Raw genomic sequence first — 15,830 nt, 5'->3', positions numbered from 1 at the left:
ATTTAATGGTAAGAATTTAATTTTGTAATTTTAAGAAACATAGTTCAAATCTCACATGCAACAACTGTAAAATAGTCGTTAGGACCACCCCTATTGATAGTTGAAATACAAGGGTGACTCATTGAATATCTTTGTTTGAAGTGAAATCTAAATGAAGTCTTTTAAACCTAATCAACAACCTTATTTGAGAAGTATAATAAGCAAGAAATGAATAATATAGATAGTATTTTAGTGGTTTTTGGTATCAGTTATTAGGAACAACCTTGAGGCCTAAAGTAAAGGTTTCGTTTGGTCAAGTTTGGGTCACTTCGTAGTACTTCTTACATGATTCCATCTTATGCGTTTGTTATAATTTTTTTTTTTAAACAAAATAATAATTTTTTAAAGTCTGCATCTACTTATTACAACTTTTTCAAAAAATAAAAATCCAAAAAGTAATCTAAAAACTAATTTTTTGAATAACTTCTTAAAAAATTATTTTTTATAATTTATTTATTTATTTAAAAAAGTGATTTTCATATGAAAGACAAATCCAAAATAGTTTTTATTTTCTTAAAAATCTATAAATTATGAAATATCTTAGTAATATGTCTAATTGCACTTAAAATTAAAATGTTGTGTAATGATCATTGTTCACACTTGAGATTTTCCATTTTCCTATACTTCTAAGAAACACAAGTAAAATAGTATAATTATTGAATGTATCTTTTAACAATACTAAAGTGACATTAAAATTTGTCTGTCTGCAAAATATTTCTGCAGGTAATATATTAGGATTCTCCTGCAGATTATATTAACATAGGATGTTTCCTGCAGTCTTTGGAGATGATACGGCAGGTAAAAGTTTCGATTGCTGCGGATTTACGTGCACATATTAGTAGCAAACATCACATTTTCTTGAGGTTTGTTAGTTTCACATGTTATTTAACTTAATTTGATAATAACAAAACATATTAATTTTTAAATGTACATGTACCCCAATTTTGTACTGTCAATTAAAAACAATAATAAAAAAATTAAGTCAAAATAGTATATTTATAATCACATTCTTGCCTGCCTATGATTCTCATTACATTATGATTGCATCTGGTTCTGATTGCTTCTAATTTTAAAATAATGAATCTTATTTTTTGTTGCTTCTGATTCTGATATTATCTAGTTCTGGTAGGTTCTGATTTTAAAATACTTAACACTCATTCACATGTTATTCAATCGTCGATTTAATTTGATAGTCTGAAATATATTTTTATAATAAATTAATTCACTGATCGACCTTCACAGTTCCTCGCATGCAGTTCTCACTTTCGCTCTCAAGCTCTCGGTTCGGATCGTTGTTCTCTCACTCACGGTGTTCATTTTCATCGAAATTCGAAACCCTAGCGCCTCCAATAAGATTTGTGCGATTTCTTCACTTTTTCCATTCTTCGTTATCTCGTTTCTCCATTTTTTTTGCCATTCTTCGTCATCGCGATTCTCTTTCGCGCGGCCATTTTCCCTTTTCGTTACTTTAATCTCCATCTGCGTTCCATTTTTGCCTCCGTCTACAGCTCCACCTTCAGTGATAGTGAGAAGAGCAAGCGTGATCTGTGATTTAGGGTTTTGATTTCCCCTAACAATCATCATCTTCGTTGAAATTAATATATTAGTTTATCGTCATTTATGCGTTTTCCTTTCTTCTTCAGCGGCTCCAGAACTAGTGAGGGTTATCGCTTTCACTTTTACTTTGACCTAAATTTCAGTCCACTAAAACTTTACACGGTTTCGGGGTGCTTGGAAGTCTATTCATGGCTAAAAGAGGTTTGTAGATCGATCAATTGTTTTCAAATTACTAGGTTATTCAGATTAGATATTATAATAATGAATGCTTACTGATTTCTTTTTTTAAGTTACCTTGTTATGTTGTTATCTATGTTTCTAATATATTTTTAATCTCATTGTTTCTCATAGAAAATGCATGTGATCTAGATCAGATTTGTTAGTATCTTAAGTTGGCTTATAAATGTGCATTTTATGGCATTTTAGGTTTGAATGATTTCATAATAACAACTGAGTTGAGAGTATGTTTTTAACTTATTTTCTCAAGCTAATTTGAAAATAAATTAATCTTGAGCATATATGATAAGTTCTTTTGTATAGGCTACTGTTGAATTATTTGAATCTTGCATGAATTCTTTCCTATAAGTGTTGTAAAAGTGCTTTAAGAGGTTCTGTCCCGACAAATAAAGAAGAGGTGGGAAGTGTTCAAGAGGTTAGAGTTAGAAAATAGTGCTTCAAAGCTTGATATTTGTGAAACAATGATGAAAACTAAGAAAAACATAAGCTAGCTTAAAAGGCTAATTTCATAATTGCTTTTGATCAAAGAAGGAAAATTTCTACCTTTGTTTGCTGCTTCCAAACACCAAAACCACTTGCGATTAAAAATTACCATTGCTTGAGTTTAGAGTTCATACTCTATCTGATTGGATTTACTAATTTAGGTTTTTCATTTGAGAGGCTTCATCTGATTCTGGACTCAAGTTCGGTGCCTCCACATGCAAAGGCTCTATGAATTGCAAAGATAAAATTATGATTCGCATCTATATGGATTTGTCTTTTATCTTAATGTTAAGTTCTATTAATCTGTTTTCCATGGGATCTGTAGATATATTTTTGATTATTGGTATTGTTTTGCAAGAGCGTATCATGTAGGATTCAGCCACGGTGATTGTTTTGCAGTTTATGTGCATTCCTAATATTTTGCAGAATACTGGTGTTAAGGTTTTTACTTTGTAAATGATGGAGTGATAATATGCCTTTCTATAATTTGTGCTATATATAAATCTGTTTGACATATGGTACATGGAGAAATTATTTGCTTTATAGATCTGTTTGACAGATGTTACATGTTTTCAGGACAAGCCATTCGGACCAAATTATGATTGTTTTTAATCGTAATCATGATATGTTGATAATAGAAAAGCCTATTATTTTCCCTTTGTTTCTTAGAAGTTCATCATTTTTATTTTGAGTTATACTGTCCTGTGAGGTTTATCTCTCTTCAATCTTCAATATAAATAATTCTTATGGTTACAATATGGTGAAATAAAGGTTTTAACTGTGGGGAAGGGGCTAACTTTGGGACTCCACAATGGCTTGGCGTAGCTAAAGAAGTTGCTGTGCCTAGAGCTACAATGAATCATCTTCCCATGCTTTCCCATCAGCAACTACTTTACTTGCTGACCGTGTCTTTTATTTCAAGGTGAAAACTCTTGTAACACCATTTGTATACATAGATACTGCCATGTCTTTTTTCAATATGATGCTGTTAGATCTGTCTACCGTTAGATCTCCTGTTAAGAATTGTTATAAGAGGAAAGACTGTAAATGTCCAGCCATAACTGTCCATGACAGTTTATGTTATTTGTAAGCAGTTATTTGTGGCAGTTTTATTCGGTTTCTACTAGGAATCAATAAGGAAAAACCAGAATTAGGGAGTTATGCAGAAAATTAGAAAGGTGGTTATTGGGTGGGAGAGACCAAAGTCTCAAATTCTTGACGAAGGAACCAGTTATTGCCTTACTTCCTTTGTAATAATTCTGTTGACAATTGTATTGTGTTGCATGTAAATTCTGGTTGAGTGTTTCTTCCCAGAAACGCTATCATTAAAATGTTGTATTGTTCAAAATACATTCTGTCTCATACCAGATTGTACTTATACAATTAGTTGAAGCTTTTGTAGCAAATGATCACTTTGTTTGGACAAAAGCATGTTTGATTTGAAATTTCAATTGTTATTGCCATATATAAAAATGATATCCCAATTTAGTCCCAATTCTTTGTTACTATTCTTTGAAAATATATGTAAAGTAGCTACATCATACATGAACCTTGTTATTTTTTATTATTATTGAGTATCAGACCGTGCTTTAAATCTTTTCAGGTTTTACTATTCTGCTTCTTTGAAAGAAACAAAAGTAGATTGACATGTCATCCTCAACAACAATAAAAGACTCCTTTGAAATGTGGCTCAATTTCCATGATCAGGTAAGTATACTCTAAGAAACTAATTAATGAATTTGTGAGCATTTTAATGATTATGGTTGTTGGTTTTTAATTAAAAATCAGAAGCATTATTTACCTGATCCCATATTAGTCTGTTTTGAAATGCATGGTTTGTCTTCATAAATTAATCTTTGAAATAAGTCCCCAAGTTTGTTTTTCAAGACCATGCAAACAAAGAATTTGAGGAATAGTTAACATCTTACATTAATATGTTGACCAAGAAAGTCTAGACTTCATTCAAAGGAGATCTTTTGCAGCAAGCAAACATTGTTGGAGTTTTTTATTTTATTTTATGAGAATGATATCCTAGATAACATTCACAAAAATCTTTTCTAGTAATTGTTCAACTTAATTTATGTGTAAATAAAATTTTCATTCTAAGAAAAGTAATATATGTTGTATTCATGAATTTGTCTTTAGAGACTATTTTTTATTATAGAAATGCGTATTGAATTAATTAACATAAATTCATTATTTATTATTGTAATATGGAAAATCTATTTTTACAAGAACTTTTGGATTTATCTACAAATTTAATAATTGTGCAGACTTTTCTGTGGAATTAGGTGTGGATAAAAAATTCACTCAAATTTTCCTATAGAATTACCTACAGAATTATGTGCCGAAATTTTCGCAAGAAATGTTTATGCGAAAATAGCCTCAGGAAATACCTTTGAAGTTGTAATTTCCCACCAAAATTTTGCTGCGAATATATTTACTTTCCCCCGAAAATATACGCAGGTAAATTACCTACAGATTTAAAATCATAAGCAAATAATTATCTACCATGGTTTTAGGTGATATAATTCCGCTTGAATAATTTTCTGCGGATTTTTAGTCGAAGAAAAATCTGCATGTAATTAGTCAATTTCTTCCTTCGATTGTTTCTGCCTTGGTTTCTTATTCTGATTCTGCCTTTTATTATGTTTTTGTCACATCACCCAATAGTATGATGCGATATCTCTAAAATTAATTTATTTTTTATTTTTTATTCTACATTTTAATAATTCTTTAACTATATCTCTATATTTAAAAATAATAATAATAATATGACTCCATTACAAATTTTATTTAATTGTTAATTATTTTTTTAATTCATTGCATATAAATTTATCAGAATATTTTATTAATTAAAATGTAACAACCATAAATTACCACAAAATATATAAAAACATAATAATCACATGAAAAATTCATAATCAAAATTATGCACAAACAATTTAATGAAGCTTAAATTAAAATAAATAAAAAAATATTAAAACATAAATTTAAACTATCAAATATTTGCAAAAAAAAAAAACCAACAAATTTTTTTTTTTTAAATGTTAAATTGTACATTAAGTTTTTTGAAAGTAAAGTATTTGTCTATATAAATTGTTCATTAAAATAAAAACACTCATTTCAAAATATTAAACTTATAGATTTGATAAAGCATAAATTAGAGCATAATTTTAATTAATGAAAAAAATAATCAAAATCAAGTAGTGATTCCTTGTAATTTCCAATAATATTTCGTGTTTTTGTCGTAAAAATTAATACTTTTAGTTTATTCATTATATACGGTCTCCAAAAAGAATAATTAAATCAAAATATTTTTGTAAGAAATACATGACATAACACCTTTAATCAAGAATTAGTTATCGAAAGTTTAGGTGAAAATAAGACATAAAATATAAAATATAAGAAATAATAGTTCATTTAATTAGTCAAAAAAAAAAAAAAGAATAAATAGTACTCAAGATAAAATAGTAAAACAAAAATAAAAATAACGATCATATAAAAATCAATGCTTATAAATATAGCTCAAATCAATGATTGCAAAATATATATTGTATTTTTTATAGGAAGAAAATATTCTATAATGATGGAATGTTTAAATAAAAAGTATACAAACAATCACTCATCTTATTTTAATAATATTTTTATAGTAAAAATTATTCATTTTATTTAAATATGTTTTATAAGTATACAAACACTAACTTATCTTTTTTTTATCATATTTTTTAGAGTGAAAGTCACTCATTTTATTATAAACTTTTTAATTGTTTTTATTTTATTTATTCTTTTATTATACAACCATTATTCTTATAAATTAAAAAACTTATAAATTTAAAATATTTTTTTTCCGATTAGATTGATACATTTATACACTATAAATATTATCTTCAAACTTAAAAAAAAAAAAAATTATACTTTAAAAATATTTTACAAATTACACCAGCTCAATGTGCGGTTATATTCTATTTAAATTTGTTTAAAAAAGGTCTTTTAAATTAAATTACAGTTACTTATATTTTAAAGGCTAAATTGATATCAATTTAACACATTACAATAATAAATTAATGGCTTTATATATATATATATATGTATATATAAAAACTAATGTACAACACTTGTTATAAATTAATGTTCAATATTTTTTATCTGTTGATGCATACCATTTTTCTTGTGATTCTAATATATTATATTTTCACTTTATTTTGAATAGATTGTTTAATTCAATCAAAATAAAGTCTAAAAGAATAAAATGTCAAACTGGCGATGCATGTTATTAATTTTTGTAACTATAAACACTCGTAAAAGAACATCAAAGTTTTTTGTAATTCAAAAATAATTTTGAAATTTATAAACGAGTGTTTTGACAAGTTACAAGCGATTAAGCACAAATTATAAATAAAATAAATTCAAACTTTAAAAAAAATTATATTTATAAAATATTTTACAAATTACATCTGCCTAACGTGCGGGTTATAATCTAATTAAATTTGTTTAAAAAGAGTCTTTTAAATTAAATTACAGTTACTTAAATTTTAAAAGCTAAATTGATATCAATTTAACACATTACAATAATAAATTAATGGCTTTATATATATATATATATGTATATATAAAAACTAATGTACAACACTTGTTATCTCTTGATGCATACCATTGTTCTTGTGATTCTAATAAATTATATTTTCACTTTATTTTGAATAGATTATTTAATTCATGGGTATAACCATTAAAATAAAGTCTAAAAAAATAAAATGTCAAAATGTCGATGCATGTTTTTAATTTTTGTAACCATAAACATTCGTAAAAGAACATCAAAGTTTTTTTTTTGTAATTTAAAAATAAATTTGAAATTGATAAACGCGTGTTTTGACAAGTTACAAGCGATTACGTACAAATTATAAGCAAAATAAAACTAAAAATAAAAGAATAAGTTTCAATTTCTATCAAGTTGCGTCAAGTAACAACACAACAAATCTATTTTTTGTTGATAAAAGACTACAAATAAACAGGAGAGACATCTAAAGAAGTTTTTCATTTTTGGTGAGGGATCTTCTCACACTGATCGCAAAACACAAATTACCCGTTTCAAAATGACGAAACATCCACACCGTGGCACAATCTGCTACTTGCAATTTGTGTACTTCAAAGAAATTATTCCATCCTCTCATGAGAACATAATATTTTTGAGCCCAAATCTTGAATGTCATGGAGAACATAGTACCTTGCATATCATAGACAATGACATCTATTCCTTTTTTAATGTCTTCACCTTCCCTCAACAAAGGCAAAAAATATGTTTCCACATGTTTTTTGCTCAAAAACAATCTATTCTGACTCTTCTCCAAATCACTTTTTTGAAGGCTCTTCTCAAAAGGCACACTACATCTAATAATATTATCAATTGATAGGCCTTGAATTGACGGTATATTTGGAGGGTGATATTCATTTTCCGTAGCAACATTGTAGTTATCTTGAAGGTGTATAGATCCCTGAATTATCGGTATATCTGGACGGTGGTATTCATTTTCCATAATAATATTGTTGTTATTTGGAAGGTGTATGGATCTTCTAATACAATTTCTTAATGCTGCAAAAGATCCAATTCCTATATCTGGAGAGTGAAAATTATTTTCCATAATAACATTGTTGTTGTTATCTAGAGGGTGTACAGATACCCTGCTATCACCATATGATGCAATAACGGTAGAGGATCCAATTGCTTTATCTGAAGGGTGTATGGATTCCTTACTATAGTTACACAATGCAACAGATTTAGATAATTTAATTCTTTTGTATTGAGGGCTTATGGTTTTTCTACTATAGCCGCACGATGCATTATATGTAGATAATCCGATTCTTATATCTGGAGGGCAGTATTCATCTTTCATAGCAACATGAGAATTGGTTTTTGATGAACAAACTTCGTTACTATATGTTTCTTCAAATATCTTTTTGTCATTTAAAACTATTTTCATAGTCTTCTCCTTTTGGAATGACGTTTGCATTAAAAGAAGAGCTTCGGCCACTTCATATTCTTCACTAGTGAAGTCATTGACTTCTATTTTCATCTTGGAGATATAATAACTGCTTTGTTTCATGTTTGAGAATACAATGTTATTTAATGTTGTAATTATATAGAGTAGTCGTAATACCTAATAGCACAATAAAGATAGAATTATAAAACTACTAAATTTTAGTTTGAGTTTAAATTTGCAACAAGATTCGATAAAAAAGATTTACTAAAAGATAGCTTTTGGAAAAAAAAAAGTCGGACTAAAAAAATAAAATTATAGAATTACTATAATCTAGTTTGAAGATAAACCCTCAACAAATGAATATATGATCTCTTGTATAAAAATAAGATAATTGTAACAAATCTTAAAAGATTTCCATAACAAAAGAAAAGATTTAATTTAAAATATTTTTAAAAAATAGATAATTCGAAAGATTTATTTATTGTTAATATATATAGTACACTATTAATTAATGCTAAATATATCAGTTTGTTGAAAGAATATAATTAGTTGAGTAATCCCATATCATATCAAAAGAGTGTCAATCATGTAAAAAAAATAGTATATGTATTTTATGATTTTTTTTTGAAAGAATATTTGAAATTAAATTATAGTTATTTTTATTATAAAAAATAAATTGATGTCAATTTAATAATTTAATAGATTACAATAATTTATATAAAAAATATATTACAATAATTAATGTACGATTTTGTAAAAGATAATCATGTACGATCAATTACTTAAAATTTAAATACAATTTTTAGCTAATCTTCTTATTGATTTATATACTTCAAAAAGGACTTCACTATTATTTAATAAGTTTAGTTTTTTTTTTACAATAATTTAATAAGGTTAGTTGATAGGTCAAGACTTCTAATAATAGAATTACATTTAATATTTAAAAATTAAATTCATATTTTTCATTTTCTATATAAAAAATTTATTTTTAAATAATCTTGACCAACTAGTTTTTTAGTTTATAAAATCATATATATTTTTAAAGATTAATTATTGATATTTTATTTTTGATTTAATATCAAATTCTTTTTTATTTATATTTATTTTATATTTATAATTTTTTCAAATTTAAATTTTTATATTTTAAATTATATTTTAAAGTGTAAAATTGAATTATTTTTATCCTATTCTATTTGTTTCTAACCTAACCCATGAAGGTGCAAATACGATAAGATGGTTGAATTGTGTTTGTCAAAGTTGATAATTTTTTAATAATTCATAAATAAATAAAAAATTAGTTTGGTTTTGGTGACTTACTTGGAATAGAAGCAATTGGATTCAGAGATAGCAAACATAAATAATTTGACATGTAGATTTATCTTTGTTCACCACTAATTTGGCTACATCCAGTCCCCTCATTCAAAAGACTTTAATCCACTAATCCAAAGACCTTGAATTACCAAACATCTGACTCTCCAAGTCAGCATTCCCAAACAGTCTAACAACCATAGACTTTTGAGGAACTAACCACCTTGATCATACAAGTCAAATCTTCTACTAACAACCTGACAACCCTCGATTGAAGAAGGACTAAACCACTATCGGGTTGGATACAAAAGGTTGGAACTTGAATAGTTGCTTCTAACAAAGTTGATAATAATAATAATAACTATCACACTCTAAAAAAAGAACACTCAGAAAATATTTATAACTTGAACAAGTGTTTCTCTCTTTGAACTGTAAAAAGAATTAAGAACTTTGAGCTTGAGTTACTCTTTTATGTTTTTCGATGTTTTTCTCCTTCAACTTTGAGTGTCTATTTATAGTGAAAATTTGGACTTCAATTTAGTCTTTGTTTAAGTCTGAATTGTATCTTGTTTAGATTGAGTTTGTAAATTATTCAGATTGATTATGTTCCTATTTTGTGTAGATTGAGTATTTAAATTTTTCATATTGATTCTATTCCTTTTTTGTGTAGATCGAATTTGTAAATTCTTCAAATAAAATCTTCTTCAAATGTTAATCAAATATTCTTTAAATCTTGAATATATTTTCTTTTCAATTTGGTCAATGATTTTCTTCAATTATAATTTTGAATCAAATCTTATTTTAGATTTTCATCAATTATAATTTTAAATTAAATCTTATTTTAGATTTTTTTTTTCAATTATAAATTTGAATCAAATCTTATTTTAGATTTTTTTTAAAAACATCAATCTTCTTTCATACTATTTGAAGTCAAGTATATTGTTGTCATAAAATATTTTTGTTAACATCAAAACTCTAAAGGTAAAACCAACTTGGTTCCAACAACTCACATTAAAGACAACTTTTTTTATTACAGATACAAATATATGATAATCTTCTAAATTAATTTAACATGTCATGTTAAAATATTAAAAAAACAAAAAATTGTTATTTTCAATCGATTATCAATTTTGAAAAGTAATTACACTGCCAACCTTAGTAATTTAAACCAAATAGATTTTATATTCCACGAATATGACTGTTAATAAAATAATATATTTTTATTAATTAATTTTTATTTATTTCAAATATATTGTTAATTATCAAAATCTTTTCATTTTAAGTGATAATTATAACAAACTAGCAGAAATTCAAGATATATATATATATATATATATATCATCTATTTGCCATAACTTTGTTTGGATGATAAAAAATTTAAAAAATTGTTAAAATGATAAACTATTTTGATAAATTCTTCATAAAAATTAATTTTGAGAAATAGTGTTTCAAAAAAGTATGATATGTATCATGTTAAAATCTTTAACGGTGAAAATTTAAGTTACTTATTGTTAATATTACTTTTTTTAATAGGTAAAAGATGTGTTTGAAATTATATACACTATATTTAAATAAATTTTCATAAAATTTAAAAATACAAAATTATTTTTTAAATATCTAAAACAAAAGAGTTCAAAAAGAAAGATACTAGGTGATCTCATGATGAATTACCTTTGTACAAATGACATGTTATAATCAAGAACCGGAAAGAAAGAAGCGTTATTTGGATCCGTTTGTTATAGGTTTTTAAAAGCGATTTATACAGTATTTTATTTTATTTTTTTATATATAATTTAAGAAAAAATAATTTTAAAATTAAAACGTTAAATGAAAAATTAGTTTAAAATAGTTTATTATAAAATATTATTTTAAGTATTTCATTTTTTTGTCATATCTTTTTTTATTTCAAAATAATAATTAAAATTAGAAGTTATTTTGAAAAACTCTTCATAAAAATTATTTTCGATAATTATATATATAATTTTTTGAATATAATTTTTATAATTTTAAAATATTTAATAATGAATACTTATGTTATTGAAGGTTGAATAAAAAAAAGTTATTAAAGATTAGAATTCTTATAAAAATTTAGTCCTTGTAAAATTTTTCTTTTAATATAACATACTTTATATCAAAATAATTTAATAGATTTATTTGTTTGTGATATATAATATTAATTAATGCTAAATTGATATTAATTTTTTGAATTTATGTTCTCTAAAACACTTTTTTGTTCTTCTCAAATGACTTACTACATCTATTAATATTATCGATTGTTCGGCCTAAAAAAAAAATCAAACCACATATATTAAGAATTAAATTTTTTTTTGAAAGATTTATTTAAATTAAATTACACAATTACTTATATTTTAAAAGGTATATTGATATCAATTTAACACATTACAATAATAAATTAATGGATATATATATAAATCAGATAATTATTGCAAATCTTAAAATTTTTGTAAAAAAAGAAAAGATTTAATTTTAAAATTTTTCTAAAAAAAAAAAGATAATTTGAAAGATTTATTTATTGTTGATACATATAGTACAATATTAATTACTGCTAAATTTATTTCACTTTGTTGAAAGATTATAATAGTTGAATAATACAATTAGTTGAATAGTCCCATATCATATAAAAAGTATGTCAATCGTGTAAAAAAAATAGTAAATGTATTTTAGGATGTTTTTTCTTTGAAAGAAGATTTGGAATTAAATTACAGTTATTTTTATTTTAAAATATAAATTAATATCAATTTAATAATCTAATAGATTATAATAATTTATATAAAAAAAATAGATTACAATAATTAATGTATGATTTTATAAAAAATAATACAGTACGATCAATTACTTAAAATTTGAATACAATTTTTGAGTTAATCTTCTTTCTCTTAAAAGAGACAATATGAAAGAGTAAAATCAGCAATTAAAAATAAAATTATCGTATTTTCTTATTGATTTATATACTTAAAAAGGACTCATTTAATAGGTTTAGTTTTTTTTTTTTTACAATAATTTAACAAGTTTAGTTGATAGCACAAGACTTCTAATAATAAAATTAGATTTAATGTTTAAAAATTAAATTGATATTTTGTATTTTTTAATAAAAAATTTATTTTTAAATATTCTTGATCAACTAGTTTTTTACATTTAAAGATTACATATATTAAAAAAAAATTACCTTGTGATAAAATCATACATATTTTTAAAGATTAATTATTGATATTTTAATTCTAATTTAATATCAATATCATTTTTTTTAATTTATATTTATATTTTGATTAGAGAGACAATATGTGATAAACTTCTGAATCAACTTATCATATCTTGTTATTTCATCAAACACTAGATTGAGAGACTATATGATACAGTTATCTTATTTTGTCTTTGATCATGTGCACCATTATCTTATATGACACACATGAATTTTTGACACACGTGAATTATCTTATATGATACAGTTATCTTATATGACACACGTGAATTTTTGGGTTGCCTCCATTATCAATAACAAGTTTTGAAGATTTGACAATTTAGTTTTTAGCTCAGTTTGCTGCAAACTTCGAAAACTTGTTCTTGGTAGCAGACCTATTAGATGTTCAACTCTAGGACTACCAAGTCATTGAATAGTTATTTCACACGATTTAACAATGCTACATTGTCGTGGTCGAGCCAAATGGGAACATTTTTGTGATGACTTTCGACAAAGGATTGAGAACTTTTAGTGAAGCCCTCATCGTTCTAAAGATGAGAACAACGAACAAAATCAGAACTAGGGCATAAAAACACATTGAAGTAGAAGAGGTGGCGCGATAGATAGGAACATATGATGCTTGAGATAGGGAGAGACCTCAAGAAGGACAACATTGAAGTGGAAATAATAGTTATAAGAAATTGGGTTTGAATTGTGACTCTTTTAAAAATTTGTACTAAAGATAAAATGTTCTCAGGATAAACTTGGATGATGTATAATAGTTAGTAGGTAAAGCTTTATGAGGTTCAGAACCTACTAAAGTATTAAGTGCTAAGTGTGTGTAATATTGAGAATTAATTATTAAAGTTAAGATAAGGGATATAGATAGTAACACAAAAGAAGTATTCTTGTTCATCCAACGTGAGCTACTTCCGTCTTCACATTTGTAAGATTTTCACTATGATGCTTTACAACATCGTAAACTGATACACATTTAACTTCTTAGTCACTTGGACTATACAACATGTATTCTCTTAGCTTTAATAGACTTACAATACTATTTTTTGAAACTTAATATACTTGAAACAAATTACAATCATTTAATCTTTCTGTACTCTTTAAAGAAGGTCAATAATGTTTACAATTGTATGTTTTGTTTTATTTGACATGATGAGACTTATTTGCATGAGACCCACTCAATGAAGGTTGATCCTAGAATCTAATAAGGAACTTGTGACTGTTTAGAAATTAAAGAGTTATTTGATGAATGAACACTTAGAAAAGTGAATTACGATTCAATGCAAACTCTTAATCTTCATTGTTCTAAAGTCTCTTATAATTATAATAGTGTGAGGACTTCAATTTTCTGTTATAAGAAATAAATGACTATTTGACACGTTCCCTAATGCAAGACAATCATTTGAACTTTATCGACTTTAGAATGTTATAAACTGCTTTTGTTTATGTGTATGAGAGAGAATGTGTATAGTTACGTACTTTAAGACTTTCTTAGCAATTTGAAAGTGTATGTCAGTGTACGTTACACTATACTTCATTTTTATCCATTAGTGGGAACATTATGAACTATCAGAACTTATGATCTTTCTGAAGATTGATATTTTGATTTTTTTAAGGATGCTATGAAAACTCCTTGTTTGTCTTGAGCAAATTTGAACAATGTAAAATATCGGCAAACCATTTGCTTTGACATTTAATAAAAGTCATTCTTAATGAGACATTATAATTTTCCTTTAAAATTTATTTCAACAATCTTATGATGTTTGACAAAGAATATATTGATTGATTTGAATAAAATCATTCATTTTCATAATATTCATAAATAAATGTGAAAGTGTATTATTTTTTCATATGGGAATTCAGTACTTAATTTTTATTGATCAAGATTTGATATGAAACCATAGACATACATCTCATGATTATGACAATACTTGCCATATTTTATTTTACTAAAAAATACATTAGATAACAATATGATTCAAAATCTTATTTGTTTTCATAGTTAATCCAAATGTTTCACATGCAAAAATTAACAATTTTTTTTTGTTGACATATCAATACTAATAATTAGTTGTTAATTTTTGTTAAACACAGAAGTTGAATTCCTACGTTCTCACTCCAACATCTGTAAACCGCCAAATTACCTTATTACTCCTCTAGCTAATACCACCACTTAAAATTTTATTTTTTATTATAATCAATCAAAATAAAGTCTAAATTAATAAAATGTTAATATTGTCCATGTAGCTACCTTTCTAGTTTTTGTATCCACTAATACACATATAAGAACATTAAGTATATTCTGTCCAAAAAAAAAGAACCCTAAAGTTTTAAGCGGTTTAAAAATAAATTTTAAATTTTTAAGTGTGTTATGATAAGTTATAAGCGATTATCCCAAAAAAATAAAAAGTTACAAGTGATTATAAAATAAAATCCAAGTTATAACCATAATAAAAGCCATAGAAGAAAAATAATTAGTTTCAATTTCCATCAAGTAACAAAACTAAAACTCCTTTTTTATTTTGATAAAAGATTAAGGAGCAAAAACCGCAAAAGGGGTTTTTAATTTTTGGTAAACGATTTACTGACACTACCTGCAAAACACTTATCCATTTCTAATGAAACATCCGAACTATAATATTATTTGTAACCATTTGCAATTAATTTATGTGTTTTAAAGAAATTCTTTCATCATTCTACGTGAACATTATATTTAACATTATATTTTTTAGTTTAAAATTTAAATGTCACGAAGAACGTAGTACTTTTTATATCATAGAGAATTATGAGTGCGTTTGTTTGAACTTAAATAAAAATGATTTTGTTTTAAATAATTTAGAGGTTATTTTTTAGTCATTTTTAAATATTGGTATAGGTACAGTCTTCCAAAATACAGTAAATACATCCACAAAAGAGAGACCTCTAGTCTCTATGCAACCGTCTAATCTGATCATACTACAAAAAACTATACAACTCGGGTTATCTCTACGGGCACTGCAAGATCCTCCTGA

The 15,830-nt window shown here is 25.2% G+C and overlaps 1 long non-coding RNA gene across 6 annotated transcripts; it reads left to right on the top strand.

Annotated features, from left to right (window-relative positions):
* The first annotated feature begins 880 nt into the window (after positions 1-880).
* On the top strand, positions 881-14,493 carry LOC101496303 (uncharacterized). Of its 6 annotated transcripts, none has more exons than XR_012163318.1 (4): positions 881-902; positions 1,282-1,797; positions 3,088-3,238; positions 3,920-4,446. It is a non-coding gene; the product is annotated as an uncharacterized lncRNA (long non-coding RNA). The 6 variants fall into 6 exon arrangements; XR_001142931.3 differs by lacking the exon at positions 881-902 and adding an exon at positions 1,066-1,164; XR_003470653.2 differs by lacking the exon at positions 881-902 and adding an exon at positions 13,070-14,493 and having other exon boundaries at positions 1,183-1,797; positions 3,920-4,023.
* Positions 14,494-15,830: the final 1,337 nt, after the last annotated feature.

This window comes from Cicer arietinum, chromosome 5, assembly GCF_000331145.2.
Source record: "Cicer arietinum cultivar CDC Frontier isolate Library 1 chromosome 5, Cicar.CDCFrontier_v2.0, whole genome shotgun sequence".
NCBI classification, from domain to species: domain Eukaryota; kingdom Viridiplantae; phylum Streptophyta; class Magnoliopsida; order Fabales; family Fabaceae; genus Cicer; species Cicer arietinum.
The sequence above is the reverse complement of the archived record's forward strand: the minus strand, read 5'-3'. Positions and strand labels throughout refer to the sequence as shown.